Source organism: Xenopus laevis, chromosome 7S, assembly GCF_017654675.1.
Source record: "Xenopus laevis strain J_2021 chromosome 7S, Xenopus_laevis_v10.1, whole genome shotgun sequence".
In the NCBI taxonomy this organism is placed as follows: Eukaryota; Metazoa; Chordata; class Amphibia; order Anura; family Pipidae; genus Xenopus; species Xenopus laevis.
Window position 1 is genome coordinate 21,475,324 of NC_054384.1, and position 6,653 is coordinate 21,481,976.

Below are 6,653 nucleotides of genomic sequence, written 5' to 3' on the forward strand. Positions count from 1 at the left end.
CACCCTAGGCAAGAGCTTCAATCAGTGCCCCCTGTCCTGCATTACCATTTCCCTCCTTACCATGATGTTTTTTAAATAAAGAGAGCAAGAAAGTGTACAACACTTTTTCATTTATATTACTGCCCCCTGTACCAGCAAGCTCAGCAGCCATCCATCATACAGCCCTCCTGCAGCCATCATATTGCCCCCAATCTTTACCTGTGTCAGCAGCAGCCAAAAATAAATCTGATCACATCATATTGCCCCAAGTATTTATGCACCTGTACCAGCGCCCAGCCCAGCAGCAACAGCAAACATATGGGCCCAAAATCTGTACCTGGCTGTGCCAGCAGGAAGCTTCACACTTAACAGTAACAGAAAGAATGTCTTCAGTTCAGTGCAACTGTGCAAGGCTGAGAGCAGAGCGAGCCACACCAAGCAGCCCCCCAGCTCTCTGCCTCTCTCTGTCATCACATCAGTGACATCATTGACTCGTGTACACACATCGCGGTCCACCGCACAGAAGGAGCTATTACTTGCCGGCAACAGGGAGAAGGGGAAGAAGATGGATTCTACCCAACTGGGTGACCATGATTACTGAAACAAATTATTAAATAAACGCTTGAAAAAAGTGCGCCCCTCGATGATGGCGCCCTAGACAGCCGCCTACTCTGCCTACCCCTAGTACTGGCCCTGATCCCTGCAGTGAGCACCAACCATTTGGTTTTTTGGTGTGCTATTAATGAAGACATGGTCTTGCGGTAACATGGGTGTCGTTTAAAGTGGGTGTGGTCTAAAAACAGGGAGTGGCTAACACTGGCTTCCGTTATCGGCCCTCCACCATGTAGATTGGAAAAATTCCTGCCCTCGGTACCATAGAAGTTGGACAGCACTGGCCTAGGTGAACCTGTGCATTAATCCGGCTCTGAGTAGAGCACTAATTGCACTAGAGTGGAACAAGGGCCTCACTATCCTGAGCAATCCCATGGGGGCAGTGTTGGTGAGTCCTGTACTTGTAGGGATCTGCCCTGCTCCGCAGCCAACAAAGGGATCAACTGCGCAGTGGGGATATGTTCAAGCATAAAGTGCATAGCCCCTAACTGGGTACAATTGTGCACCCATAAGTGCACCAATTGCTTAGTCCTACCCCTATTAAATGATCCCTATAATACTTGTGACAAAGAAAATATAGAACCATAAACATGAAAAAGAACATTTTTTGTCCCATATATTTCTGATGTATTACTCCCACGGGAGTGAGTTAATGCATCTTTTTTTATAAATCAGTTTTTTGACCTCACATTTGGCTAATCTTCCTGCCAACCTTCCAGAAAGTACTAATAAGAACACACAGACACAACCACAAAACTGCAGCCTAAATGCATCGAAATTGCACATAATGTGATTTCCCTCCCACAGAATCAGCGCTATTAAATCTCTGGTGTGAACAAGACCTTAAACACTGCTCTATATGTTCAGGAGGAAGAAAAAATATACAATTTAACCCTGCCCTGGAAGAAAACCCCTAAAAATGCTAGTTGTATGTGCAGAAATGAACGCTCAGTGTCAGGCGACAAAAGCAGAAAAAACACGGCATGTTACATGGTAAAGAGCAATACAAATGACACTGCACATAGAATCTTCTGCCTTGACCTATTTGCCGTAGACCCTGCAAAATGATCCTAACCTAAAAAGCCTTCAGCTTCTTGGTATCCAGTAACAGTGTGTGTATAGAGAGGCAAGCTGGATCATAAAAAAGCTGCAGTATTGCTCAGATGACACACTTCCATACTGCCTACAAGCTTTGTCTTGTCTCCTTAAGGTTTCACTATGGAGCAGCCTTTTAAAATTTGATTTTGGAAGTGCCTCTCCGGCTTTTCTGCATTAATGCTGCATTACCTTTCCTGCCGCTGTGGATTTCATGCTCCATAAATTGCTGATTTTTCAAGGTTCCTGATTTTTATTCCTCTACATTCCAGGTTTTTTTTTTAATGGTTTCATTTTAGATTTTCTAGATATTGATTTGAATTCTGGTGCAGAGAAGGGCAGTAAAGAACAAAAAGGGCAGCTGTTTTTCCTCGTTCACCTTTTCCCTTTAACACGAACACAATATTTTATGCTATGTAATCGTTCACAGGTGTTAATGGGACAATAATTGGTGGATGAATGGGGGGGGGGTTGGGGCCCATTTATAGAATTGAGACCTTTTCATTTCATTCTTCGTTTCCTTTTTTCCCCCCCATCTTCAAAGATATGCTTCTACTGATTGGTTGTCACTATGGAGATTTGGGCTCCTATATTTTCTTCTTGGTTTCAAGAGATATATCTTCACAGTCATGCATGCTCTGCGTCGTTCACATACATTAAAACAACTGAAACAAGCGGTGCGATGAAACACGCTGATATCTGAGATTAGTAGGATTTTTATCAGACTTGCCAGTGCTACCGAGCAGTTCGCCTTACTGGACAGAGGTGGTTAATAGAAGAATATTTGCAGCATTAAACACACAAAGGTTAGTTACTTAGTTCTAGTTTGAATAAGTGCCAAAGAACAATAGCCCTGAAGCTCATATTTAGGTCCTATAAGCAAATATATTCTGTTCAGTGCTTCATTGCTATCTTATGCTCTTTCTCTGTGTGGTCTTTATGGCATATCTCTTTTTGTTAAATTTTCCCAACATTTTCCCCTTTTTCTCTCTTCCTACAAATCTTCATTCCGTTATATTCTTTCACATTTCACTTATTGATTAGCTCACTGATTATGATTCAATACTATTCATGGGGCCCATTTAGATATACTGCAAAACCCCAAGACAATATGGTACAGGTATGGGACCTGTTATCCAGAATGCTCGGGACCTGGGGTTTTCATAATTTGGATCTTCATACCATAAGTCTACTAGAAAATCATGTAAACATTAAATAAACCCAATAGGCTGGTTTTGCTTCCATTAAGGATAAATTATAGCTCAGTGTAGCTCAAGTACAAGCGACTGTTTTATTATTACAGAAGAAAAGGAAATCATTTTTAAAAACATGGATTATTTGGATAAAATGAAGTCTATGGGAGATGGGCTTTCTGTAATTCGGAGCTTTCTGGATAACGGGTGTCCGGATAACCTGTACCAAGTGAAATGTTCAGCAATATGATACAATAAAACATATACTTTTCATGTGTACAATGTTGGACTGGGATGACTTGGGCCCACCAGAAAGCTGTTGGCCACAGACCCACTCTCCAAACTATTTTACCTTCATTTGTCATTCACTTTCTTTATTCTTTTAATCACTTTTCCTCAAATATTATCATCAGTATCTCCCTCAATTTCTTTTCTGTATTCTTATGTAGAAATGGGGCAATTGCTGTTGTAAAGGCATACAAGGCAAAGAGTTGGATGAGCAAAAGGGCCCACTGACACCTTGGCCCCCAGGGAATTTTCCTGGTATCCTGGAGGGCCAGTCCGACCCTGCATGTGTACATTAAGGGACACTAAACATTCTTTTAATCGTTTTCCATTTATTTATCTAATACCCAAATTAGCATAAAATGGGGCAACTTGTCACAATTTTACTTGCAATGCAATTCAATCAAATTCATGTGAATGGCACTTTTCCATTCCCCTTTAACCCCATGTGATTCAAGTGATGCAACATTGGGCTCTTTAGGGCACGGTGCACAATGGGAACGCTGTAATGAGATGGCAAGGCAGGTTTAGGTACAATGCTCCCTTATGCAGTAAATGGGTCCATTATCCTCAGCAGTAAGATAAGAGATACTGACAAATTGGCTCAGGGTGCTCCTAGCATTGCAAGTAGGTGCACTTGTTTTGTGCATGTCATTTAAATTGGCATAATTCTCCATATGGCAAGCGTTAATAGAGAAGGAACCCCTTCCTGCTTCTGTTCACTTAAAGCTGCACTGGGCTGGTATTTTGTGGAAACCCATGTGCTGCAATCTTCTTTTCTCTGCTTCTCTCTAGGACAGGAGTATGTGCAATATAATGAAAAGGCTGGGTTTTTGCATTTGACTTTTCACTCTACTGTGCATACTCCTACCAGGACTGGAACAAAGGTATAAAGTAAGTTATTATAATCACAGGGTGCAGGTGCATCCTCCCCCCCCCAGTAATAATACCTTTAAATACAGAATCATGAAGGTGCAGGGTAGAACTGGACCGGCGGGTGTGTGTGGGGGGTGGCCTGAGGCAGCAGCCCAGTGGGCCCGGGCCCCCCAGTCCGACCCTATGAAGGTACATGCATCAATATTCTTAGGTTTTTGGTGGGCCCCTGGTGTCCCAGTCTGCCACTGAATACACAGTATCATAAAGGTGCATGCATCAATATGTACAAAACACATAGAAGCCAGGGAGTCCTATAATGAGCTCCTGGCTTGAGGAAATGATACTTCCAGGTCTTCCTTTGCAGGGTGCACTTACATACACAACTACCTTGCACCTAATGAATTTGATGGAGATGAACAAATACAAAGCACTTGGTCAATAAATCTTATGGGCCCTCCAACAACCTGCCCGATTCCAGAACTAACCAACATCCATAGTACATCAATATTGGTTGGGATCATCAAGCCAACGTACACATACAAATAATCTTGCAAAACTAATGGCACGCATATGGCAAGCTTGAACTTCTTTCTGCTTTCGGAACAAAACAGAGTGTAAGCTTAACGGTACGGACACGGGCCGGAAAAGTAGGGCAAGAAACTCGTGACATGGGTGATCTACCAATAAATTTATATGTTTCAGCAGCAAAGAGTAAAAGATTAAGTGAAGACAAACCAGATTTGCTGCTATAATAGCAATGAATAATAGCAAAGTTTTGCACATACAGTATTTGTGGTGATATTGTATAAACTATTATTACAATTGTAGAAAGGAATGATCGGCAAGAAAAAGCTCATAAAGATCCTGACACTAAGCAATTAAAGGGTTATTTATTTAGTTCCAGTAAGAAAATTCTACTTGCATCTTTCGCATTGACATACTGGGCATTAAAACTATTTGCAAATCTCAGTATATAATTAGTTGCTTATAAAAATAAAGATAATAACAGCATTAGTCCATAGATTCCAACCTTTGCCAATATCTCATTATGTTGATCCAGAAATAGGCAACTGATTCCCCTGAGAAGGCCAGCTGGCAGTTTAATCTTGCTGAATGGGGAGTGACAGTCATTCCATCCTGGCCTCAAATCTGGGAGTTGGAGCATTCACCAGAGATCTTTAATTAATGATCATAACTACTAATTATTCCCAGAGTTATAATGACTGGAACATAATGTCTCCTTCATCCCTTCTACCTACAAATGACAAAGGAGTTTTGGGAGAGCTGAGTGAATGTCATTATGGAGGGTGAGGAGAGAAGCTTAAAGTCACATTCTTCCTGCTTCAAGGGCATGTTTGCTAGAGTCATAGGTAAGTCAAAACATGTACAGATTTAGAATCCATTATCTGTAAACCTGTTATCCAGAAAACTATGGCAATGCCCTATATCAGAAAGTCCTATTTGACCAAACAAGCCATTGCTTTTATTCTGTGATAATAAAACAGTAAATTTGCTTGATGGTAGCTAAGATCTTATAAATGCTTAAGCTCTTATAAAGTTCAATCACCACATTAAAGAAAGATCCCTTATAGAAGAATCCCCAGGTCCCATGCATTCCGAATAATAGACTCCACACTTCTTTTGTCATAAGAAGATTTTCTTTCTATAATTTACTATTATTGTTTTTGGCTACTGTTAGTGCACTTCCCTATATTCCTAACTTTTTATGCCACTTGAACGCTCTCCGAGTATTTTACGCCTCACATTATGGGGCAAATTCACTAAGATTCGTAGTTGCGCCAAGCGTAACTTCGCCGCACTTCGCCACACTTCGCCAGGCGTAGTTTCGCCAGCGCTCCGCAAATTCACTAAAATCCGAAGTTGCTCTCAGGGGTAGCGTAAGGTTGCGAAATTGCAATAGCGTTGATTCGCTAAGCGAAGCGAAATTACGCTAGCGAAGGTTAATTTTCATAGGTGCCAAATTCAAATTTCAATGGAGGAATATGTAGCAGCACTACAAATGCCTGGGAAACCTTCAACTTGATTACAATGTAATTCTCCTACCGCACACCTGTAGTTCACCAATCCTGCAAGCTGGTGGTGCGTTCCTTCCATTGACCCGGCAGGGTCCCTTAGCAACCAATGTGTAAATGAAACAGATCCGCACACACACCGATTAATGCAGTTGGGGAATATCCCCTTTTATTCAGTCACCAAACATCAACGTTTCGGGGGGAACACCCACCCTTCATCAGGATACAATTATTTGTGAAGTCACCCATTTAAACCCAACTTCCCACGCCTTCTTTTCCCATCATGCAGTTTGCCACAAAAATTAACCCTTATGTGGGGTTGGATTTGGCAGCTAAAAACACTCAAAGGGCCTTAACGAGAATTTTAGTTATACGTGTTTCTTATGAGAGAAAAACTGTTTTTAACCTTCTTGCATGTTTTTATTTATTTTTTACAGATAAGAACTGCTGAATGATCACATATAATATTAAGGGTTATTAGAAAATCCCAAGGGCAGTAAGGTATTATAATACAACACATGGATTTTTGCAATATGGTGTTTAATGTATGTGGTTTTTTAAAAAAAATTTGTTTAAAAAA